The following is a 26,933-nucleotide window of genomic DNA, read 5'->3' as shown; positions in this document are numbered from 1 at the left end:
ATGCAGATTAGCCCCCAGGTATTAAGAAAGTGCTTGAGATGAGAAATTCAAAAATGAGAGAATCCTAAAGACTATGTAATGTCACTCTCTTATTTCCCAGTTGAAAAACTGCAGAGATCAAGTATGGACAGCTGGAATAATTACCCAGTGAATTTAGGACTCTTTAGAGCAGCACTTTCTAAAAGAACTTTTTTGCAATGACGGAAATGTCTAAAATGGTAGCTTGAAATATGGCTTGTGCAACTCAAAACTGAGTTTTCAATTTTAATTTTAATATAAGTACAGATGGCTAGTGGGTGCCATGTTGGACAGCACAGCTTTAGAAGGCTAGTCTAGATAAACTAAGTTCATGGGGCTTGTTGAATCATCCTCTGCTAGGATTTGGTCACACTTGAACTACCAAAATATACCACTTGCTACACATTGTGTTATATACATTCTATAAATACCAGGAGTTCAACATGAGAAATTGAAAAGAAAAAGCACCTCCATTTTTGATTATACAAGTAACACTAGATCCAACAGAAAAGTTATCACAAACAGCCCTGTTGCTTTGTATAAACCTATCTTTCCTGTAATCCTGGTAAGGAAGTTAAAACGTTAGAATGTATACTTGCTATCTACAACACTCCTGTGTCTTTTTATTTTTGAACTGTTCAGATAATTTCTAAAATGAATACACATTATTTACTGCTAAGGATAACCTCTAAATAATTTGTGAAGGCCAATCTCTTAGCTCCTTTCTTGTGGAGACATGCACTAATTACATCATTAAGAAAATAGGCCAGGGAGTTTTGCTTTCTTCTGCCATGTATTGTCTCAGAAGCTAACTGAAACATCTCAACTTGCCCACCAGCTAGCTGTGTCTTGTATCCGATTAGTTTCAGTCAGTTATCAGAAAAAGAGGAGCATTGTTGAACAAAGAGCTGTGTACAATATTTAGATTTACAAATTAATACAGTATAAAGGTCTCCTCAGAAGCTTTCATGCTTCTGTCTGAAAGACTGGCTCCTTCAAATGATACCATTGATTACCAGCATCAGACAGAGGGCCACAAAGAAGTCAGGCAGCGGACACTCAGAAAACCAATTCAAAGAGGGGGTGGTGCTAACTCCATGGCCTGTTACTGCGTAATGGGCTCAAAAGGCTAACGCTCTGTCTCCTCATACGCTTTACCAGACAATTAGGCTTTCTTGTTCTGTTGAAGTCTGGCCTCGAAGACTTGTTTTTCGACATCTGTCTTCCAAGAGAAAACAAAAAAGTTTTAACCAGATGAAATTGGCCTACGTGAGTATTTCCCCAGTTTTGGAGTAGCTGAATCCTCTCTTTGAAAAATAGCCTTTGTGCCTGCAGAAGCCAAGTCCTTCACTTGCCGCATTGATAGCAAGAGAAAGTCAGTACAGATGGAACCTGGCATTTCAAGATTCGTCCTGTTGTCCAATGTTGTCTAAGACTCTCTGCTTCGAGAAGGCCACAAGCTTAGAATCAGAAGGGAAGCTGCAGACTTTATCTCTAGAGAATATGCAGTGAAAACTGTCTGGGTAGAACTCTGACCACAAAGAAGATGAGGAGACCAGATGAGTCCCCTGGGCCCCGTGAGCATGGAAAAATGTTTATGGACATTTTTTCTTTTTTTTTGGATATACATGAAAGACGCCAAAGCAAATTGTAACAAAGCTTTTAAAAGTTGAGACACTGATGTGACTCATTCATTCAAGGAAAAGGGAAAATCTTACCATAAGGAATTATAAAAAAAAAAAATCTTTGTCACATTAATTTTGATTCAAATCAGATCCCTAATGTTAAGATAAGTATTTTGTGTTTGTGTGTGTCAGCTATATTTTAAATCAGTAGATGGATATGAATATCTGAAAACTGACATGTTAAATCTTTCAGTTCAAATCTCCAGGTATTCCAGCAGAGTATTATTTTCCCTAATGAAGCAAAGGAGAAGATACATACTGACTTGTGAATACAGATAATTACTTCTAACGATCAGGCAGAAAATAGTATCTTGGTTCAATGTAATGCCACATGGTATACAACAAGCTGCTTTGAAATGTAATTACTTTTATAGAAATATAATCCTTTCACATTTTGTTTTGTTGACAAATATACAAGGCAGCTGCCAGAGGCGTGTCGATGGAACACTTCTCTCAGAAGCATATGCTTCACTTCAGCCAAAAAAAAAAGAAAAAAATTTGATCAGTGTGTATGTGTGTATCATGAAACACTTAATCAGAAAGATGTACAGATCTTTCTTTTCCATAATCATGAGACCTGAGATTTTCTCGAGGGAAATGTTCCAACATGAGAAAGAAAATACATAGTTCAAAAAGCCCATGTTTTCAATTTGCTGCCACATGGTTTAAATTATCTATGTATTTATTAAGGGCGCTAAATAGGCAGCTTAATTTAGGGAGAAGGGTCATTCAAGTTGAGAAAAATCATGTTTAATCCCTTAGCTCACTACAGGTTGATTATGTTTTTTAATGCATACAGTCTCAGCTAACAAAATTCCCCATGATAAGAAGGTCCCCTGTCTGCTTCTAAATTTGTCGGCTGCCAATAACAATGGAAACTCGTTAAGCTCCTGGCTCAAGGCCCAGCCTCTCTGGGTATCTTTCAGAATTAGGGATTTGTCAGTTACTTTCTCTTTATGTTGCCAATGTGCTTGCCTTCAATTTTGGGGTCGCCCTCTCTGCTCCTAGCATACCATGTGTTTGTTACATTACTATAGAGTGGAAACAAAAGGACCAGGCCATCACAGTTCCTTTCCTTGTGGGATAAGTCTGCTTTGCAGGAGGAAAGACGTGGTTAGATGTCAGGGGCTGAAAAGGTGAACACTACTGGATATTTGATGACCTTACAGAGTCCTAATATTTTTAGGCACCACAATGGAATAATTATGGTTTTCAGAAAGCATCCTTATGTTTTAGAAATACGACATGAAACATTTTAGATGAAATTACATAATGTCTGTAATTTGTTTCCAAATTACGTGCCAATGTGGGATGAGAAAGGAGATGGGGATACAGATGAAATAAGACTGGCCATGAGTTGATAATTGTTGAAAGTGGTTGATGGGTACATAGAAGTTCATTAGATTATTATGTTATTTTGTATGCATAGTTGATACTCTCCGTAGTACAAACTAAAACAAAACAGCAGAAAAGAAAAAAGTGAAGGAAAAAAAAAAAAAAGATCCTCAAATAGCCCCTTTCTGGACTCTCAACACATCTTAAAAAAACTAGGTGAGAATCAAAGAAGGCTTGAAAACCTGACCTTCCACCTTTGTTTAGCATTCATGAAATGGTATTTTGCTGCTCTGTGCTTTGCCCTAAGTGTTCCATGATTCAGTGTTTTGCACTGTATGATTCTCTCTCTTCTATCAGATATTTCTGGGGAGGACCTAAAGGCTGAGAAATTCTTCTCTAAAAGGCTTGGAGCACGGCTGAGGTTTATCAGTCTCGCTCCTTGGATCTCTGACCTCCACATCCTATATTCACAGTGCTGAAACGCCCTGGGTCTTTTCACCTTGGCCCTCAAACACAGCACAGACTCTCTGTGTGGATCTGGCTCCCGATGCACACGGCCAGCCTTCAAGCTCCACCTATTTTTATTTTCAAGCCGTGAGGCCAGACAATGGCAGGAAACGTTTCTCCCACTGACCCCGCAGCTGCCTTCCTTCCTCCCCGGCTTGTTTGCTGTAGCTTTGGTTGTTGTATTCCTCGCCATGTGCTAAAAGCAGCTCCTTTCTCACTTCCTGAGACTCTGGGCTACGTCCTTCCCTGCCTTGAGTGGTTATTTTGACCACCAAGGCATGGTCCCCATTTAGCTTAAGCAGTGTCAGACCTGGGTGACAGCCTCAGGCAGGGGTCTTGGGCCCCATTCCAAAGGCAAGAGGCACTCTGCCTTCCTTAGGGCAGCTCCTGCAAGCCTCATCTTGGAGAATTATCCCTCCTCTCAGGGGATATCGTGGACTTCAGAGTCTGACATCAAAAGTTCCTACAAAGTGTTCTGCACCCCAGTGCAACACCCTCCTCCTTGGTTTTGCCTGTGGCACCTCTTCCCAGGTGGTGCTAGTGATAAAGAACCTGCTTGCCAATACAGGAGACATAAGGGATGTGGGTTCAATCCTGTGGTTGGGAAGATCCCCTGGAGGAGGGTATGGCGAATTACTCCAGTATGCTTGCCTGGGAAATCCCATGGACACAGGAGCCTGGTGTGCTACAGTCCATAGGGTCCCACAGAGTCAGACACAACTGAAGTGACTTAGCAAGCATGCACCTCTACCCAACCATCTCCAACAGAGGTTCCTGAGGAAAAATGAAGAGAAATATAAGAACAAATCATTACGAAGGATCAACAGATGAAACAGTAGATCAAGCCTGAGCAGAGGAAATCACTCATGTCCTGTACCAGAATCTCCTGTGCTCAAGCACTTCTTACATTTGGACATCACATTTCACTTTGTTCTTGAGGGTACTAACTGATCTGGGAATAATGAGTCTTGACTTAGCCCTAAACAGCCACTAGCCAGCACCCTGCCAGCTACCTGACTTTGGATGTGCTTTATTTCATTCATTTATCCAACAACAAGCACCTACTATGAGCCAACCAGAGCTTCCCTGGTGGCTCAGTTAGTAAAGAATCTGCCTGCAATGCAGGAGACCTGGGTATGATTCCTGGGTTGGGGAGATCTGTGGAGGAGGGCATGGCCATCCACTCTAGTATTCTTGCCTGGAAAATTTCATGGAGAGATGAGCCTGGTGGGCTGCAGTCCATGGGGTTGCAGAGAGTCGGACACCACTGAGCAACTAAGCACAGTACATGAGCCAGCTAAGGGCTAGGCACTACAGAACAACACAGACAGGTAAGAAATGAGCTCTGTTTTTAAGAAGTCCATGGGAAATCAGACCCATAAATAAAATATTATAAGACACACAGGAGTAGATGTACAGAGTGCAAGGGTGGAAGGCTTCCCTGGTGGCTCAGACAGTAAAGAATCTGCTTCCAATGGAGGAGACCCAGGTTTGATCCCTGAGTCAGGAAGATCCCCTGGAAAAGGGAATGGCTACCCACTCCAGTATTCTTGCCTGGAGAAGTCCATAGACAGAGGAGCCTGGTGCGGGCTATAGTCCATGGGGTCACAAAGAGTCGACATGACTGAGCGAACAAGGGTGTAGGGTCCAGGGGTCTCCAAGAAGGGAATGGTCTCCTTTACCTGGATCATAGAGGGGAGGATGATCAGCAAGGACTTCCTGCACTTCAGTCTTCCTGTTATCATAAGAAAGTGAGACTAGAGTATCTTTAATTATTCTAAAACTGCAAGTATCTCTGAATTTATGTAACTGGGGGAATGAGGTGCAGAAGCATTGGTGATTTGCCCATAGTCCTACAAAGCATTTGTGGCAAGGCCAAGGATAGGACAGGAGCTTTAAGATTGCTGGCTTGGTGCTCCTTCTCCTAGGCACTAAGTCTCAGTGCTAAGAGTTGCCTTGCAACGTTAATTAATTCAAATATGTCTGCTTATTTCATCCAAAACAAGACTTGAAAAATTACCAGTGGTTCTCAGCTTGAACCTAATTTTGAATGAAGGGAAAGAACTGTTCTGCAAACTCCATTTTCCTTGTAACACATGACAAGCACTGGGGCTCTTTGCAGAGGTCCCTTATGGTAAAAACAAAACAAAACGTAGTGCTCATTCCAATAAACTTGCAGTCAACCCTAACCCAGAAGCAAAATCCCATGCAGAGAGTATAACCCCTTGTTCCTCACAAATCTAAAAGAGAGAGAGATTTGTGAGTAGAGCTTTCAGCTGTGCGAACAGACCATTGTTCATGGGGCTTCTCGTTGAAAATTTTGCTTTAGAACTTGTTTTTTTTTTTCCACTGACACCCTAAAGTTTTTCCTTGTGTACCTATCAATAGCAGAAAGGAGGTTCAAAAACAGAAAGGAAATGCAGAGAATGAGAGGGAGAGAGTGGCAAAGTCAGGGAGAGGGGAAGAGAGAGAGACAGGAAAAATGCACCGTGGAGTTCAAATGAACCTGGAGCTAATGACGTCTGCACTTTGCCAACTCCAGTATGTTCATACTCTATAAAAATGCCACATTTAGGAGTGTAATGAACCTTGATTCCTTGTCAGATTAGCAAAGCTTTCGCTATCTGACTCTCACGTTTCTATTGCTTACATCTTGAAGGCTCAAAGCTGAGCAAGACAGGGGTCATAGACGAAAGAAGGACCTAGTACACAAACCCTTCTGGATTGCTCACCTTCTGGGTTCCCAGACCCCAGGTGAAAGTGCGGCTGACTGCTGTGTGTCCAGATCTCTTCTCTCACTTTTAGCTGAGCACTTGGCTATCCAGGCAACGACTTCATTTTCTATCCTTTCTTGCAGCTACATGAAACCAGTGACTGGGTCTGTACGAATAGGATCCGATCTGAAACGGTGTACGCCATGTTTGGATCTTGCCTCTAAGATAATTAGGTGGGCACTCCCCCAGATTACTTCCTCATACTCATTGTCTGCAAAACAATGAGAATGGAGTAGTCCCTTTGAATCCAGAAATGGAAGCCATGGGCTAAGAATGTCAGTCTCCTCACTGGTCCTGAATCATTCTTGTCTGAGCAATAAAGTGAGAGAGAAATAAATTTCCATCTTATTTACACCACAGTACGGTGGGGTCTCCTTTGTTAGAGCACCGTACCTCTTCCCTAAGGAGCCCACTGTTTGAGCTCAGGGACCAGCCTATAGATCTATCTGTGCTTTCTCAGGGACGTAGTTCCACTTAGGCATTGAGAGTGGGCAAAGCAGAACTGAGCCAGTTTCAGAGAAGTTACCACATGAAGTATTCATTTTTAGATATCTGCCTAAGGAAATTCCGAAATCAGAAAAAAACCAACATGGTGTGTATTCTTTATGAAACTAAGAACTGAACTTGATCAACCTGAACAACAATAGGGTGGAAATGAATTAAGATATAGGCCATCTACCTAACATTTTATCTTATTCTAGAAGGGACATAAAGTATAACCAGTGAGGAGGGACATGTTTCTGTAGAATGTGCTTGTGTATGTATATGTGTGTGTGTGGTGGGGGGGGGCCGTGGTTCTGTGTGTTGGAGTGTGTGTGTGTGTGTGTGTGTGTGTGTATAGGGACAGACTCTGCATTTTCGTCAAGCTCTCCATTATGTTGATATACAAGCAGGTTTGAGAAACACTATTTTAGAGTCACACTTCTATTCTAAAGGCAAGGGAAATGAGGCTTCTATAGAACCCACATTCATCTTCTTAGTCCAAGACTGAATATCAGATGTACACAAGAAAGGCTCACTGAATGAACAAAAAAGATGCATGCCAGTTCTCAGGACTTCTGAACCTTCCCTAATCACTAATGTTGATCTTGCAAAATTCCAAAAGTGTTGCTCAAAATTACCTGAGGTCTAAACCAGTGGTTTTCAATATATCCAAGAATCGTGTATAGGACTTATTTTTTAAATGAATGCACCTCCAGAGGGTCCTTTTGGGTAGGTTTAGAGTGGGAAGCAGGAATCTGCATTTTTATCAGCACTCTGGGCAATTCTCTTCCAGGAACATCTTTTGAGAAACACTGCATCCAATCATGGGCACAAGATAATTCAGCATAATTAGTTTGAAAGGAGTTCTGCTGCTGCTGCTGCTGCTAAGTCGCTTCAGTCATGTCCAACTCTGTGCGACCCCATAGACGGCAGCCCACCAGGCTCCCCCATCCCTGGGATTCCCCAGGCAAGAACACTGGAGTGGGTTGCCATTTCCTTCTCCAATGCATGAAAGTGAGAAGTGAAAGTGAAGTTGCTCAATCGTGTCCAACTCTTAGTGACCCCATGGACTGCAGCCCACCAGGTTCCTCCGTGCATGGGATTTTCCAGGCAAGAGTACTGGAGGGGGGTGCCATTGCCTTCTCTGTGAAAGGAGTTCTACTATCAATCAAAATGGATCACTGACATGGATAGATGTGATCACGTTATTCATTAAAATTTTGTCCAAAACTGAACCAAGAGTAAAGAGTTTTCGAAGCCTCCTCAACTGATATTATGGCTGGTTTCCAATGGATGTTTGTGCTTCTATTACTTACCATATAGACTCTGTCATTATGGCTGTCAAGGCAGAAGACATCAATAGAAAATATAAGTCAAATCAGGTAGCTCTAGCCAGACATTCTAGTGAAAGGGGAAAATTACAAAATAATTGGTTTTTCAACGTAAATTTATTCCTGTACCTATCCCCCAAACAGGATGAAGATAGGAAAACATTGATGCAATGGTTGGATAAGATTATGCTGCGTCAAACATGACTCATGCTGGATCAAAAGTGAAAACAGGAAGGAAACAGGAATAAAAATAAACCTCTGAAATAAAGTAAATTCATAATAAGAGTCAGTGTTCCTAGTAATAAGGAAATCAAATGTTTAGCTGTAACGTTGTCACTCCGTTCTGCTTTTCTTAAATGTATCTGCTTGAAAATCTTTATAAACTAAGAAAAAGAGGCTTTTTCTTTCTTGCTGTCTGCTGGCATGGAAAACATAGGTGTTTTTTTCCCATATAACAGGAAAATTAGCTACTGACTCTGATTCCAGGTCTTATCTGACATTAGTATCACAAACCACAGGTGAAGTCAGCAAGGACTGGGGGTGTCAGCGCTCCACAGACAGTGCCATCCCTGGCCCCGAGGGGCCTTCACAGTGATTAGTCTGCAGGGGTGACTAGAAGCTGTACCACCACCCAAATCCTGTGGCAGGGCCAACGGCCCACAAGGAGCACAGCCACGTCCAGACGCGTATGTCGTGTCATTGTATTTCTCAAGATTGCTGGAGATCCCTTTCAGAGTATTAGGAAACTTCTCCCCAGGGGTCAGAGCCACCACGAGTGACATTTCCAAGAGACACTCATAGTTTCAATTTCTGCTGAATCTATCTTGCATTTTATGTAGAAGGCGGTTCTGCCTCACAGCTGGACTGAACCCTTCCAGGATTCTTGGAAAAGAATACTCCTCAACCAACATTGCTGGGATTGGCGCCATGCTCTATAATACAGAAGGAGAAAGCGGTTTCTTTTCACTCTCTCCTCTGGTGGGTACCCGGCTTGCCTATCACCTCGCCTCCCAGCTCCACCATCCCCATAGGTCACCCATGGGCCTGTCCATCAAACCATGCGGTGGGCAGTCCAGAGGGGGCTGGGCCCTGCCACTTCCCCTTCTTCCTTCTCACAACGCTGAGCCCCATCCTCCTTCCCTGCTGCTGCTGCTAAGTCGCTTCAGTTGTGTCCAACTCTGGCTCCCCCGTCCCTGGGATTCTCCAGGCAAGAACACTGGAGTGGGTTGCCATTTCCTTCTCCAATGCATGAAAGTGAAAAGTGAAAGGGAAGTCGCTCAGTCGTGTCCGACTCTTTGCGACCCCATGGACCGCAGCCCACCAGGCTCCTCTGTCCATGGGATTTTCCAGGCAAGAGTACTGGAGTGGGGTGCCACTGCCTTCTCCATCCTCCTTCCCTACACACCATGAAAATCAAAGGAAGGGAACGAAAGCAGGTGACACACCCAAGGCGGATGTGATGAGCTCACGTTCTGGAGTCACAGGGCCCTGGATTCCAGTCCCAGAGACTGGAACTGCCAGTCCCTTGATTGCCACTCCCTGAGCAGCTTATTTTAACTCCCTGAGCATCAGTTTCCTCACCAACACTGAGATTAAAGCAAGGCAATGCCCTCAAGGCATTCAGTAAGGTTCTAGCAAGCTCTGAACTGCTGAACTCTCAGGAAAAGGGAGGTAACAGTAACAGTCACGGGACTAGCTGTCAAGATGGATGTGGATAAACTGTGTTATTGTGTCATCTCTCAGGCTTTCCGCAAAGGCAAGAGCACGGACAATTCTTATTCCCTGGGGCTGTATATCAAACCAGTGCTTGGTAAGCAGAATTCTAGATACTTATAGACCCGATAGGCCTACAGAATAGATCCCTGGCTTTGTTGTAGCACCTCATTCTCTTTCAGACTCTTCCACTGCAATGACGGCTCTCTGCAGAATGATGGATTATTGGTGTTTTTGTTTGTTTTTAAATTTATTTATTTTTAATTGAAGGATAATCGCTTTACAATATTGCTTTGGTTTCTTCCGTACATCAACACCGTTATTCAGTTTTTAACATTGTCTATGTAGTCACTCGTTAAAGGGGGCAAAGACCAGCCGGCAGTCCTGGACTTTCCTGCAAGGCCCCACGAGGCTCTCTGTCCCCTGGCCATCTAAGGAGTCACCAGTGACGTCAGCCGGAGAGCTGCCACCGCTCACAACCCCAGGCTGTTGAAATGAAAAGTGTCTCCACTTTCTCCTCCTTGGCTGCAGCTGGAAAATTTGGAGTCTCTGGGGGTGGGGAGTGTAGGGGAAGGACACAGTGGAGAATGGGAGTCAGTGGAAGGTGGGGGCCGTGGCACCAGCGACTCATGTCTCTTGGACTTGCCACAGACACTGCGGGCATTGTTTGAAATCACATAGCAATTGTCCTACGCGGCCCTCCTTCTTACTAGCTGCTCAGCCACTTTGCCACATTAATCATTCAAACTGACCTGAGTAAATAATACCACATGTGGTCGTGATGACAGTCGTCTTCATAATGTATTCGTCTCAAGGTACTCATGGGTTTTGCTAAAACAGTGTCAGTGAATGTCTTTAGAAAACTGCCATCAGAATAGCCAGCTGTCTTTATGAGGAGCCGTGTGACATCTTGGAGACTTATTTTGGGAGAGGCTGAGAGCTGGTGAGACGGGTGAGTTGTACTCTCAGCCTCGTAATGACATCGGGCTCTGATAAGGCACAGATAACATTTGTAACACCTGGAGTCCCCAGACTGTATGCATTTCACACACACACATGCTGCCCCGATCCCAACTGCGTCGTGTCACTAGGATTTTTGTATAACTTATCAAGAAATCTTTGTTGACACTAGATGTGATCTTTGGAACAAGCATATCCTGCTTTCTCATCTTCCTTCCCTCTTCAGATATTGAGCACACGGTTTGTGTCTAGCTTTGTGGTAGATGCGAGAGATTCCACAAAGGAAGGCACAGTCCTGGCCCTTAGGAAGTAGAGGTCAGTAGGGTCTGCAGGAATGATGCACAGGGAAAGCAGAGCCACCCAGTGAAGCAAGCACATTAGGTTCAAATCCCAGACCAACGTCATGTACGAATAGTTGAAAACATTTAGCTGTCTTTATGGCACAGGGTCATAGTGCCCACTGAAATAAGGAGTCTCAAAAGGCGTAGGTTGTAGCAAGCAGGGGGAAGTGTGGCTGGGATCAAAAAGTGCTGGCTATCAGACACAACGTAGGCACAGTGCCAGTGGCCAGTGGGTCTGGGACCCTGAGCAGAAGACAAAGGCAGCTCAGGGTTGGGCAAACACATGGATCAAAATAAGAACATCCCACAGAAATCAACAGGTTTGATACATTTAAGGTCAAAATAATCCTACCCAGCTGAATCCTCGGGAATTTGGTCAGGGCAAAGTTCAGGAAAGAAAGAAAGTGAAAGTGAAGTCTCTCAGTCGTGTCCGACTCTTTGCGACCCCACGGACTGTAGCCTACCAGGCTCCTCCGTCCATGGGATTTTCCAAGCAAGAACACTGGAGTGGGTTGCCATTTCCTTCTCCAGAGTTTAGGAAAGTGTTCCTAAATCTTGACTAACAGAATCACCTGGAAAGATCTTCCATTTTTTAACATTTTATAACATTTTCATACCTCAGATCTGCTGAATCAGTATCACATCAGAGGCCTTGGGAATCTATTTTTTAAAAGCCATAAATTTACCTTGAGGCCACGCTGCAGTGTGACCACGCTGACTCTCCTGAGACATCAAGCTAACCTGTAAGAGGTGACTGGGGGAGGAGTGAGCTGCAGCCCAGTCAAGCTTCAGCCCAGGCATGCCTACTGTCAGAAGGGAAAAGCCTCTGAGGCATTAACACTCTGGTGAGAATTCTGTCTGCTCCTGCAAGAGTAATATGAGAAAGAGAGAGACCTGCCCTCTGCAGTGGTGGACATTGAGGCACTGAGTCATATAGGCAAAGGGGATAGTGTAGGTTTCAAAGCACAGGTGTTAGTCGCCTAGTCGTGGCCGACTCTTTGTGACCCCATGTAGCCCGTCAGGCTCCTCTGTCCATGGAATTCTCCAGGCAAGAATACTGGAGTAGGTAGCCATTCTCTTCTCCAGAGGATCTTCCTGATCCAGGAATCGAACCCAGATCTCCTGCATTGCAGGAGGATTCTTTTCCATCTGAACCATCAGGGAAGCCCACCGTAGGTTTAAGGACACTCCAAGTTGGAAGAGGCCATCTAGGTTATGCCTCCCAGTGGAAAGTCCACTCAACAACAAACCTGCTCCATAACCACTCAGTCTTTGCTTGAACACTTCCAGAGACAGGAGGCTCACTACCTACAGAGGAAGCTTGTTCCATTGTGTTACAGTTCTTGCTGATTCAGAAGAAAACAGGAAGAACTCATCAAACATTCTACAATTTTTCCCTGCTCTTCCTGCTGGTAGTTTGAAGAACATACCTAGTTTCTCTTCAAGTATTTGAAATCTCCTATTGCTGCTGCTGCTGCTGCTGCTGCTGTTAAGTCGCTTCAGTCGTGTCCAACTCTGTGTGACCCCATAGACGGCAGCCCACCAGGCTCCCCCATCCCTGGGATTCTCCAGGCAAGAACACTGAAGTGGGTTGCCATTTCCTTCTCCAATGCATGAAAGTGAAAAGTGAAAATGAAGTCACTGAGTCATGTCCAATTCTCAGTGATCCCACGGACTGCAGCCCACCAGGCTCCTCCATCCATGGGATTTTCCAGGCAAGAGTACTGGAGTGGGGTGCCATTGCCTTCTCCAAATCTCCTATTGGATGCCCCAAACCTTTTTTCTCAAGCCAAACTCCCAGACCTTCCCACCACTCCTTTTATAACAGGTTTTGAGATCTTTCTGGAGCTTTCTAGATGCCATGACGTTCTAAAACCAGCTCATGCTCTCCATAGGCCCTCACTTTCTCCAGCTCCTACCAAACCAACACATGCACAGGGCCTCTCTTGCCCATACCCAGCCCTTGACTGCAAAGACCAGGACGTCTCCCAGGGTAACCTGGGCAACGCCTCTCAGGTGGTGGGGAAACTGCGGTCCCATCCCCCCTCCTCAGCCTTGCCCAGATCCTTTGGGGGAGGGGCCCGAGTTCTTGGTGCCTCCTGCCGTCCGTCACGATTACAGCACGTGCGTGGCACAAACCTCTCTTTCTCCCCAGAAGGGCTGTGAGCCTTTTCTTACCAGAGTGCTGAAGGGATCAGACTCTGTTTCTCAGTCCAGGATTGTGGTCGTTCGGAAACAAAAAAGGAGCCTACGAAATAAATCTAGTGACTGCTTTCCCGCCCTGGCTCTGCAGCGAGCATTAGGGCTGGGAACCCTCCACCAGCAGCACTCTGAGTCTGTATGCTGCCCACTCCCCGGTGCCCCTCAGTCGTGCATGCAGGGCAGAGCTGCAGGACAGGGCTTGGCTTCAGAGCTGGAACAGGGCAGTGACTGGCAGTGACATGGGAATGAGCAAAGACATTGTCATGAGCCACAGCCCAGGTTCCTGACACTGGCTTTCTGAAAACAAGGAGCTGGACCCATCTCTCTCTTGTCACTTTCCTCACTCCCTGGCCCCCAAGCAGCATCAGACCTATTTGAACACAGAATCTGAGGGGGCTCAGACTTAACAGCATGCCTTTTGCACATCGCATAAGGAATCTGTATCACTCCAGGGGCAGGGACACCGATCGGCTATTCACACAGATCACCACTTCAAGGGGAAGAGCATTCCAAGAAAGAGAACAAGCAAGTGCAAAGGCTGTGGAGCAGGAGAATTCACAGTTTGTTTAAGGAACGGTGCCGAGGCCAGGAGAGAGTGAACGAAGAGTACTGAGATGACGCAGAGAGAAAACAAAGAGCTGCGATATGAGGATCTCCTGCATCATCACGAGGACTTTGGCTGCCGTCTGGGTAAAGCAGGAGCCACTGGAGAGTTTAAGCAGGGGTGACACCCTCTGACTTACATTTAATGAGCTTCCTCTGGCTGCCACCTTGAGATGGGGGCAGAAGCAAGAAGGCTTCTGAAAGGATCTATGGAGAAACAATGGCAGCCCGGACTGGAGTGGCAGTGGGAAGTGGTGGAGAGCACTGGGGTCCTGGGAGAGCAGATGGCAAAGCCCTCTGGATTTGCTAATGGAGTGAATGTGGAATGATGGCTTTGCCGACAGAGTGAATGTGGAGGGTGTCAGAGGAGGGAAGGGGGACTCAGAGGTTTGGCCCTGAGCAAATGGGAGGAGGAGTTGCCGTGGACCGAGTGTGAGAGGGCTGAGGGCAAGAGGGGCAGGTCTGCAGGGTGGGAAGTCAGGCACTTGGCACAGTCCAGCTGGTTCTGGCTCCGTCACGGATGGACCCCAAGTGGAGGACACGCTCTGCCCTTCCTGAGCCTGAGTCTCTTCTCTGCCTCCTTCCTGGCTAAATCTCCTCCACGTTCATATCCCTCGGGCCAGCTGGTGATGCTGGGGATTCTAAAAGCGCTGAAATCAAGACCCTGCTCTATCCTTGATGTGCTACTTCACAAGGCAAGAAATTGGGCCAAGCGAACATTTTAGCAATGTTTTCAATTAAAAGAATGGAAAAGCTTCTGTTTGTTTAAGATTTCACAATGAGGCCCTGTTTCATAAGTCTAAAAACTCAATACAAGGACTCTGTTTTTTCCTGTCAGCCACTAGCTGGGCATGGATGACTGCTCCTCTCACTTGGATTGCCTTTATAGTTACTGAGCATCTTCACACTGCCTTCATCTAACATTATTTGAGTTTCAACCAAATATCTAATTTATGGTTGAGGAAACTGAGGCTTGCAGAACTCAGGCCACTCAAAGAAAGTCACCCAGTCAGAAATTCAGCACAGGCAGAATTTTAATTCAAATATTCAGACTCCAAATGTAATTTCTCATATTCTATTGTACACACTATCCTTTTATTCCATATGTCCTGAGTTCGGTTGGATTTGTGAAGTAGCAGTAAGACTTTTAAGATGGAACTTCATACAATTCCTCGTGTGGAGGGGCACCTTTGCTTATATCAGCTGTACCCCCAAAGCCTCAGGTTTTCTGTGACTCCAGCCAGAAACTGTGATTCACCTGTTTCAAAGGAACGTGGATTGATTCCCGTGAATAAAAGAGAGATTAAAAATGTAACCTAAATAATCTCCTTCGTAATAAGCCTCTGTGCTATACCTTAAAAAGACTCACCAACCTTGTGATGAAGAATCATGCCTGGTCATTACAAGTAATGAGTCGAGTTCCTTGTGCTATTCAATAGGTTCTTATTAGTTGTCTATTTTGTGCATAGCAGTTTGTATATGTCAATCCCAGTCTCCCAATTAACCCCTCCTCCCTTTCAGCTATATGGGGAAATAATCTTTAAAAGGACGGATATATGTATACCTATGACATATGTATGACATTACTTTGCTGACAAAGGTCTGTCTATGGATTTTCAAAGCTATGGTTTTTCCAGTAGTCATGTATAGATGTGAGAGTTGGACTATAAAGAAAGCTGAGTGCCAAAGAATTGATGCTTTTGAACTGTGGTATTGGAGAAGACTCTTGAGAGTCCCTTGGACTGCAAGGAGATCCAGCCAGACTATCCTAAAGGAAATAAGTCCTGAATATTCATTGGAAGGACTGATGCTAAAGATGAAAGTCCAATACGTTGGCCACTTCATGCAAAGAGCTGACTCACTGGAAAATACCCTGACGCTGGGAGAGATTGAAGGTGGGAGGAGAAGGGGACGACAGAGGATGAGATGGTTGGATGGCAACACTGACTCAATGGACATGAGTTTGAGTAAACTCTGGGCATTGGTGATGGTCAGGGAGGCCTGGCATGCTGCAGTTCATGGGGTCGCAAAGAGTCGGACATGACTGAGCGACTGAACTGATACGTATACGTATAACAAATTCACTTTGCTGTACAGCAGAAGCCAACCAACACTGTAAATCAACTATACTCCAATAAAAATTAGTCCAATTATACTCCAATAAAAAAAGAGAATCATGGGTGGGAGCCCTTCTCCCCAAAACCCTCCTGCCCTCTCCTAGACCTCTCTTCCATTTCCATGTGACCAAAGCGGAACAAATCCCCCCTTCTCTTCTTCTTTTCAGGATTCTCTTCTGTTCTCCCCATAGTGGTGGGATGGGGGAATAATGTCCTCTTATGAAAAATGGGTGTTCAGTGGAGAATAACAAAGTTGGCCAAGTATGACAAGGAAAGGAGGCTCCCACCTTTGTCCCCTCCTGATTGGGTAAGATGCCCTCACCACAAATTGCCTGGTTCACTTTTTTTGTCTTTTCCAGAGATCTTGAACTCACATCTTTTGGGCAAACCCTAGATAGCCTTGGGACGCATCCTGAGTGTTGGTGACATGGGAGAGGCAGGCTGTGAGCCCTCTGCCCGTGGGGTGACTGTGCCCAGGCCCCGCCAAGCAGTTTTTGTAAAGGCACTTTTACTCAAAACGTACTACGAATGTTTAAAAAACAATGAGGGTTAGAAATAACAAAAGGCAGATGTTGGCTTGTTTTGTGCGAAACAGAATTAGAAAAATAAGATGCTCATGGGCCCTGCAAGTGTAATTTAAGACAGAAATACGAAAGGTTGGCTTCCAGCCCTGTTGGTACCTGAGACACCCCCTGGACTTGGATCAGAGGCCATGCGATGCAAAACACTGCACCAGTCAACCCATCTGGGGGCACGGGAGGGAGCAAACTAATACTTCTCCAAATTTATTCCATGGTAGTCACGTCTGCAGGAATGGTGGGACACAGGGATCATTTTGAAGATGAAATCAACTTAACAACTGTTTTTTTCTGTTGTCTTATGGACAAATTATACCTGTGGGGAAAGTTCCAGGCTTCCCCTTTCCCCTTAGCAGGGTAATATAGCAGAAAATAACACTGGACATGGGGTCAGAACCTGGCCCTGCTCCCTCCTTGCTAGCTGTTGATACTGGAGAAGCATCTTGGCAACATCTGTGGGGAATGAGGAAATTGGGAAACTGATCACTAAAAACTCATTTAATTTCCACCAACTCCATACTTCTCACTTCTTCCCAGGTCACTTCATCTGCTTTTATTTATTTTGCTAAGGTTTTCTTTCTTCTCCATGAGAAGGATAGACAAAAGAAAATGGGAGAAAACCTTGTAACTGTTCAGTTTTGAATTGTCGCACGTCAAGCACTCAGATTTCTCCGGACACTTTTGTAAAAAGCAATTTAGCAAACTTCTTTGGGATACAACATGGTGTTTTCTACTCATTGAGATAAAGAAAAAAATTTTCTTGACCTGACCTCTTGCACATTGATAGATACATATAATTTAGTAGGACTACATTGGAAAATTGTATGAATTGGTATCAAATTACATCTTCTCTTGGTTACCTAGGATGTGGAGCTAATCTCAATATTAATTTCCCTCAATATTCTGGAACCTGTAGCATTATATTCTGTCTCTCTAAGCAACTGACACTTTCAGGCTCTGCCTCCCTTCGTCAAGGATGGTTAGTCCTAGGAAAGAGCTACTTTTCGCCTTTAAAATTGGAAACAAACTGCAGTTGGCAAGAGCACCAGGGCAGGTGGGCATAGTTCCCTTTACTTCATCTTCACCCCAAGGGAAAATGGGAAAATTCATGAGACAAGTTATGTTATTTATTTGCTTAAGAACTTCCCTTCTGCCGTTCCCTCCATATGGTTTACGTTTTCCCTCTGAATTGGTGCTTTCACAGCACAAAACGGCCTTTGTTGAGAGGCAGTAACAGGTGTGTTGCGAGAGAGGGAGCGAGCGGGAGAATGGGAGAAAACGTGCATCTGCGTGTGAGAACACGGAGGGCTGAGTGTGAGTTTTGTGCGTGCAGGTGTCCACGCAGTCTAAGGCTTGGAGACCCAGTGTGCTCAGGGAATTCCTTCGGAGAACAGAGTCACGTAATATTTAAGAGCTCTTGGCTGAGATATCCATGCACCATCTGTGAACACATCCCGTCCAGAGAGATGCTGCAAAACCACCTTGGATTCTTAAGACAGACGAAGCAAATGCATTTCAGCAAAAGTTCTGATGAAACTAGCTCAGTGATACTCACCCTGTCTCGCTCTCCTCCCTAAACAGCATCTTAGACAACACGTGGGCTTCAGGCCAGACAGACTGGATTAGCATTTCAGCCAGGTATTCCTCACTGTGGGGATGTTGGGGGATTTACTAAACTTTGCCAAGTTCCTTTTTCTTTTTTTAAACCCATAAATATTGGATCACAATACCCAAAGTCCTGGTGTAGCTGAGGGAAGTCAGTGCCCGGGCATGGCGGTCACTCAGTAAATGTTGGTTCTTTTCCCATAAACGCAATTCTCAACTCAGATTGAGCAGAGATGGGAAAAATGCTTCCCATATGTTCAGGTAGGTCACTGCCAAGGCCCAACTGCCTTCTAATTTGCCAACCAAGTTTTGACCTCTTGTCCTTTGGCATGATAAAGATGCTTGAGATGTTGCAGCTGCACGTTTCTGCTTTAAGCTCATCTTCTCCACAGAACACTGAAATGACTGTGCACTGCCTTTAAGACACAAAGCTCACTCCTGCCCTGCTATCAGCAGACCCTGACCTCCAAGCTGTTTTCCTGGGGATGGTGTTGGAGCTGTGGCCAGCCTCTCAGGTCTATCTGGACTGACTCCCATCATGTCCAGTGGCACATGGATGCACTGCTGCCCAGGGGATGCTCCATGGCAGCGGGACCTCACATGACAGACACAGCTTTGGGGGAAAGATAAGACCATGACCCTTCGTTTCACCAGCCCGACAGAACAAGCAGCTCAGTTAGACTGGTTGAGAAGGAAGACCTGCCCCCTGCTTTTCACCAGACACCACAGTGTTGCAGAAAGAGAATGGACTTGGGAGTCAGAGGAAACTTCAAATCCCACAACTGCCACTATGACGCAAAACCAAAACAAAATAACACAAAACACCGGTTAACTCCCCAGTTTCTGTTTCCAGTTTTCTACACGGTGATCTCCAGCACATCAAGCCGTTATTCCTGAATCCATCCGGAAGTCACCTTAGGCCATGGCTGGCACAAAGTAAATCATCAACGAATATCAAATGTCCTTCACAAAGCTTTCAAGCCCACATGACAGAGATTTGTTCTACACACATATTTGAACAGTTTGTTACTTGGACTTTTGGCAGTGATTAGCCAGCTCCAAAGGAGAAACCAGTCTGTGCTGACAATTAGGGGAGCAAAGATGTTGAGGTAGAAGCAGGTTTTCTCTCTGCTCCAAGAAATGATAATTATCAGCCATCGTTTCCTACTTTTGAAGGCAGACCAGCATGCTGGACAGGCTTCTAAGATGTGTCCATGTTGGATACCGCAAATCAATTCCCTCTGCACAGTTTACCCACATCTGGGCATGACTTCCAGCAGTTTAGTGCTTGCAAGGCTAGCTACTCGTTTCCCCAGGTCCCTTACAGTTAGCACTTCACATGTGATGTAGATTGCAGGAATAGGTGCACCACATCTTAGATTTTATATCAAGTTATATGGTATCTTAGTCTTGACTTCCTGAAAACTGACTCCTGTGCAAAGAATGGGCTTTCCCAGTGGCCCAGGTGGTAAAGAATCTGCCTGAAATGCGGGAGACCTGGGTTCAACCCCTGGGTTTGGGAAGATGCCCTGGAGGAGGGCATGGCAACCCGTTCCAGTATTCTTGCCTGGAGAATCCCCATGGACAGAGGAGCCTGGCGGGCTATAGTCCATGAGGTTGCAAAGAGTCAGACACAACTGAGTGACTAAGCACACAGGCAAAGATCTGTATACAGAGATTTATTAGGGACTGTCTTTGGGAACAACACCTAGAAGGAAAAGAGGGAAGCAGGAATGGACTGAGCTTAGAGAAACTGAACTGTTATGTAGTTGCAAAGGAGACTTCAATCAACCCCACGAGTGCGCCACACTGGGAAGGCCATTCAGAGGTGTCCTTAGTTGAGGTGGAAGAGACTAGTATGCTGTATCCTGCATCTATCTTAAAACATGTTCATTTATATGGTTGCATCTGGTCTCAGCTGTGGCACTCGGGATCTTCATTGCAGCACGTGGGATCTTTTGTTGTGGCACATACGACTCTCCTGTTGTGGTGTAGGGGCCCAGTTGCTCCACGATATGTGGGATCTTAGTTCCCCGACCAGGGATCAAACCCAAGTACCCTGCATTGCAAGGCAGAGTCTTAACTGCTGGCGCACCAGGGAAGTCTATATCCTGCATCTATTAGTCAATGGACACAGGCTGCCCTTTCCCCCTCCCCCCAGCCCAGGGACAAGGCATACCTGGGGCAAGGTGGCTCCTAATGGTCAGGAGTGATTCTCAAAGATGGGCATAGTCATCAGCAGGCAACTCTCTGAGCTGCTGGGAGAAGGAGCGCCCAGGTCCTGAAGGGGAAATGCGTTCAGCCCAGTGCAGACCCCTAGTGTTCACTGCTGAGTGCCCACTGCGCTGCTCAGACCGACTTGCTCATACCACATCTACCTAATCCGCAAACAGCTTCTCTGGGATTTTGGCTGGCATCATTTTCAGGGAAAACTTACGAAACAGCTCGATCTAATGAACTACAGTCTTCATGGCTGCAGCTGGTTTTAAGGTCACAACAGATGCTCACGGTCCTCTTCTCTACTGCTCCTTCTAAATTCCCTTTTCTCCTAGCGATCACGTCTGCTGCTCTAGAAGCTTCACTGGTATGGTGACCTAATCCCACCCCCGTGAAGGTCTGAGTCCCTGGTCAGCATATTCTTTTCAGGCTGTGACTACTGCACTCGTCATCAAAATTGCACAGGGTCAAACAAAACCATGCCAACTCCAGTCAACCATCAGGATGCCAGAGCTGCAGCGTGTTGCGTTTTTGTGTGTGTAACAGCTGCCTATCTTCTCCTGGTGATCAAGGCCAATTGTTCCTACCTGCATGATGACGCCTCTCCTTGAAATGCTGGTCTTTGGGCACAATGAGCCATAGCGCCTAAAGGTGAAGGGATAGAAAGCACAGATTCCCCCAAGTGGGTCACTGGGAGTGTGAAAATTTGGGCTACTTGTATTTCTACCACTTAGTTCCTAGGCACATGCATTCTGCCTATCGGGGGCACAGCCCTGTATAATGTTAGTTGGTTCTGAGTATATTCCGTCCTCATCTGAGACAGCATCTCACCTGTGGATGAAGTTTGGCCTTTTCCCTCTTCTGTCAGCTGGCAGTAGGGGACTTACCATGTGGCCCTGTGTGTGCTCCAAGAGACACCAGAGCAAGAGGGGTGGATGGCACACGGACCAGGTCACTCACTTGTGCAACTAACCTGTGCCAGCCCCAGGTGCCCCACTTCTATCTTATGATAGATTACTGTCTGGCCACCAACCATATAACTTGGTGGATCTGATAGACGGACAGGTCTGCTCGGATAGCCACTTCACTCCCATGGTGAGGGCTGAGTCATTTTTCAAATGGAATATAATTTTATGCTGCAGATATCAAGTGTCTTGCTAGGCGTCTGTGTTGTGATTCCCCGTAAGGATGAATTTGCCATCAACTCCACAGGGCATCTGTTTTTCCACCACAGATGTCTCTGTTGGGGTGCCCTGGTATTGCCAAGGGGGGTGGGCTGCTTGTCCAGAAGCCTGGGCCTGCTGCACATCCCTCTACTGTTCTGCCCTTCCTGCTCCTTCTCTACCTGTCCCAGCAAGAAGGGTATACTTGTCACCCGATGCACAGACTGGAAAAATATTCCCAAATGTGGAATTTGCTGTACTCAGAACCCAAAGAGGTCTATCACACTTGTGTATCCTTCTTAGTGAGGGGAAGTACAAGATATAATTGGAATCAATGCCCTGGCATGCCCAGGCCCTAAAAACTGTACTGATATGGGGCCTCTGAACTTCAAAAGGTTACCTCCTATCCCCTGAAGCTCACAGATGAACCAAAACTCCCAAGGCATTTCTGCTGGCATTTATCTCTGTCACTGGCCCCAAGATGTGATGTTATTTTTTAATTTACAAACTTGGCAGGAAGAGGGAGACAGTTTCAAAGGCTTCCATTTGTCATTCCCCACGGGTAGCTCTAAACTCCAGGCCAAGAAACCAGTGTGGAAGATTTGCCACTGCTATGTATGTCCATGCCCACTAGTTCTCAAAATATTTGAGTAGTTTCCTTTCCCTAGTGGATAGTCACCCAAACATGTGGCTATAGATCCCTTTGGGGAGGGGCTGGGAGAATCACTACCATATACAAGTACCATAGTGCTCTGGGATCCTTTGTACTGGTGACCCAGCTTCTCCCAGTCAGTGGATTCCAGATACGAGAATCAGCTCAGTCTAGGAACTACTTATTGAGGGTTGCTGCTCTTAGTCTCCTAACCATCCCTTTTTTTAAAAAATTTCTTTTGATCGATAAGATTGAGAAATACCCTCTTGGACTGCATAACTCTCTTGTCCCAGGAATGCCATATTCTATTCATCATCCCCATGGCTCTCTAGGAGTCAGGCTCTCTGGCTGCCTCTCAGACCTTGTTTTTCATTGTGCAATAATTGTACAATAATTGTACCCAGTTATTGTAATGAACAATATTTTAACAATTTTGATGGGAAGAAGAAGCTACATTGAGATACAAAAGCAACAGAGACCTCTGCTGATTCTGTAAGATGCTCTGTATGGCTCTTCAGAATTGTCCCTAAGTGAAGTGAGGAAGCCAGGTCTTTGCAGCCCTGCAGCAACCATTCAATGGTGTGGAAAGCATTCCTCCGGCTGGGCGTGGTTTTTGTGGCCAAGGGAAATTCTTCGTGGTGAGTTGCAGTCAACACTCCTGGCGTCTCCAGGACTATGCTTCAGGACCGCACCTTAGAGCTTAAAGGTGTTTGAGTGGTACTATAGTATTCTATACCCTAGGGAGAGAAGTAGATGACAAAGCATCTATTTTGCTTGTGTGGACCATGGTGACAGCTGTATGATTCTGGAGCCAGGAGTTATAGTAGCAGTTTGCTGACTCTTTAGCTTTTGGTCATGTCAGAGGTGGCAGCGCCCTTGACTTTCTAGTTCTGCAACGTTGTTTTGAGACATATCCTGGAAATTGGGACCAAAGTCTATTTCTTTAGCCCTCACACTGAGTATGTGAACTTTCAGCACCTCTAAATAAATTTCTTCCTGCTTAAACTAGTTCGAGTAGACTGTATGTTCTAAACTAAGAACCCTGAACAAAGTTGGTATTTGATAGCCAGCATCCGTTCTGGTTAGATGGTGCCATGATGTATTGGTCATTGTATAAACTGAAAATTACATAAAACTTCACCAGTAGAGTCAGGTTTCTAGATTAAAGGCAAAGTAGCTAACATATGCTGTATGCTGAACTTCCCAAGACCTACAGCTCTCTGTGGCTGTTGACTGACATAAGGTCAGTGCTCAGTTGCAGACCGTGTGTGCTTATATTACTTCGCTAGTTTGGCTTGCAAGAAAGGGACATGAACAGATGACTTTGGGGAAAAGCCTCTGTGTTGAGGTTTTACGGAATTGTGGTATAATAAGTGATGACTCGCAGTAGCTACAGGTGCTCAGGGTCGTGGCGCTTTAGGGAACAAGGACAGTTGGCTAGGATCACTCAGTATGCAGTCTGAACTTGAAAGTCTTGGCTATCTCATACCTTGGCATTTACTCTTTTCCAAAAGGGGTTCTTGTTGGATTGGTATACCTCCATCCCAACAGCAACTGGTATTATTGGAGAAAATTTCTCACCAAGCCTTTGTAAAGGCAGCTGGCTTCTCACATGCCTAGTACACATAGGTTTGCTCCTGGTTTCTCTATTGATTCCTGATTCAGCCCGCTAGAGACAGGGTAGCGAGTTATTTATAGGAAAAACGGAATGCTACTTCACTTTAAAATGTAGCAACTCTTTGAGGGGCTGGTAAGCGGGGTTTTGTTCAGCCCGAATGCAGCCATTCCAGTGCTGAATCCTCCCAGAATATGACTTATGAGAGTCTGAGCCCTGTGTCACATCAAGGGGAGCTGCTGCTTTCCTTTCCTTCTCTAGAGACCTTTGTATAAATCCGTCTCTTTCCTGATAGCCTTAGATAAACTTAGTGTAAAGTGCTTTGTGCTTCCACGATTGCTCAGCAGTAAAGAATCTGCCTGCAATGCAGGAGACTTGCAGGAGACATGGGTTTGATCCCTGGGTTGGGAAGATCCCTTGTAGTAGGAAATAGCAACCCACTCCAGTATTCTTGCCTGGAACATCCCATAGATATAGGAACCTGGTGGGCTACAGTCCATTGGGTGGCAAAGAGCTGGACATGACCGAGAGACTAAAAACAACAAAAATGTGTTTATAGAGAGGGAGATTTATAAACATGCACACACTTGAAGGTATAGCCTGCAGAGTTCTGTATACATACCTACTGAAGCACAAGAGGATAAAATGCATCCATTTTCTCAAATAATAAAAGCTCATATAACATTTGTAACAGTGTTTTCCAAATGTACCCAAGGGTAAGTTTGAAAAGTTACCTTGGTTTTTTGTTAGACTTTCAAGTGCTCAGATCCATTGAATCAGAGTTGCTAGGAGCAAGTCCTGAAAAGCTGTGCATTCAGTAAGTGCCCAAGGTGATTCTTATCAGAAAAGACTTAGGAAACCAATACCTTCACTATAGCCACTTCTCTCGCCAGTCCTATAAATGGCCTGAAGTTGTCATCACCCACCTCAGGGTCACAGATGGACCCCTTGCATGGGTGAACCAATTGGATATGCAAAAAGCACTTATTAAACAGATCTTGATATTCAAAACAACCAAGGGAACTAATATCAATGTGGTCTTTCTTTTTTTAAAAAAAAAAAATAAAGTGATGAGATAACCCTAGGCAAACAGACCAAAGGCAAGTGTGCCGAAATCTGACCACTTTATGAAATAATATACTGAACAGAATTAATCTATTATGTTGTCCTTTTATCCAGGATTCTTAGAAATCTGTTTTTTTTCCCCCCCAATAAGAAATAATCCTATAGAACATGCACTAAATTCTGGGCTGTGTTCTTTGTTGTAAACTCAGAGAGAAGTGTAGCTGGGCAGCAATGAAGACTATATTACACAATTACTTAAATATGAGTCTTCAGCAAAGATGAAACGACTTGAGGCTTTTCAGTGAACACAGCTTTAAGCTCAGTAAATAATGGCTTGCATCAAATTTGTTTATTACCATGGGTAATTTGTTCCTAACTTAGACATATTTTACACTTGAAGTAATGTTTCACTAGAACTCCATAAAGCAACTGTGTAATTGACAATAAATATGTCACTACTGGTAAGTAATTAATTCATATGAAGTTAGTTAAAACCATGCGAGCACCGCCTAGAGTACAGAAAAAGAATGCATAACTAACTAAAGTAGTTATATTCGAATAACAGACGGTATAAAGAAGTCAACAATGAAACAAATAAACATGAGGACAAAGTGTGTACTTGTGTGTATGTATGTGTGTGTGTGTAATCATGCTTATCAAGCACTTGTAACACACCTGATATTATGCCTGACCTTTCTCTCAAAACTTTTCAGGGAACTATTGAATTCAGTCACTGTAGATGAGGAAACTGAAGATCTGAAATTTTAAGTCGTTAGTCGTATGATAGACTGTTAACTAGCAATGGAAATGAGGTACTGTTAATTAGCGATGAAAATGAGTACAGAAAGCAACTGTAGGTGTACAGCGTGCTTTTTCTACCTCTGTTTGGTGTAGCGTTACTCAAGCATGAGTTTCAGGATTAGATATACCTTGTCTGGGGCTGCCCCAGTGGCTCAGCAGTGAAGAATCTGCCTGCAATGCAGGAGACGCAGGAGATGCGGGTTCAATCCCTGGGTCAAGAAGATCCCAGGGAGGAAGGCATGGCAACCCACACCTTGGGTTGCTTGGAGAATCCCATGGACAGAGGAGCCTGGCAGGTTATAGTCCATAGGGTCACAAAGAGTTGGACACGACTGACCACACACATACATTCTTTGTGTCCTGGATGAGCGACTCTCTAGGTATATGATCTTGGTAAGATGACCTGGTATCTCTTAGCCTTACAAACAATAGCATCTACTACACAGAACTATTGTGAGGATTAAATGGGAAAACACGTGGGTAAAGATAGTATCATGCCTGGCACATATCAAGCTCTAAGCAAATTAGTTAATTATATGATATCTCCAGGAAAATCAGCACAGAATAAATAATTACTCAGCAGAGTAAGAACTGAACACTATTTTCATTTACAGTGAGAAAGATATTTTCTCTATACTATTCAGCTATTTATGGACTGAATTTAATCAAAACTGATTGAACACAGACTTCAGATTTCTGAGGCAGTCTTCTTTTCATGAAATTTGCCTTTTGAAAAGTATGTTTCATTTAATTCAACTCAATAACCATTATTTAAGCACCTGTGTCAGTTCCTTTTTCAGTGACCTCACAGTCATTGTGACTGGCTATAAGATGGTACTAGGCAGACGAGCAAGAAATGGGAGGTTTATTGAAGGAGAAAAAGTGGAACTTCAGACTGACAGAATATCTCAGAAGACCTAGTCCTACCTTTAAAACAGCAAACAGCTTCTCGTGAGCCTTACAAACTGATGGAAGAGACAGATCAAAGGGGGATTGTTATATGAACCTGCCTGCCAATGCAGGAGACACAAGTTGAATCCTGGGGTCGGGAAGAGCCCCTGGGGGAGGAAATGGCAGCCCACTCCAGTATTCTTGCCTGGAAAACCTCACAGACAGAGGAGTCTAGTGGGCTACAGTCCATGGGGTCCCAAAGAGTCAGATATTACTG

This window comes from Budorcas taxicolor, chromosome 12, assembly GCF_023091745.1.
Source record: "Budorcas taxicolor isolate Tak-1 chromosome 12, Takin1.1, whole genome shotgun sequence".
Taxonomy (NCBI): Eukaryota; Metazoa; Chordata; class Mammalia; order Artiodactyla; family Bovidae; genus Budorcas; species Budorcas taxicolor.
This window is presented reverse-complemented; position numbering follows the sequence as displayed.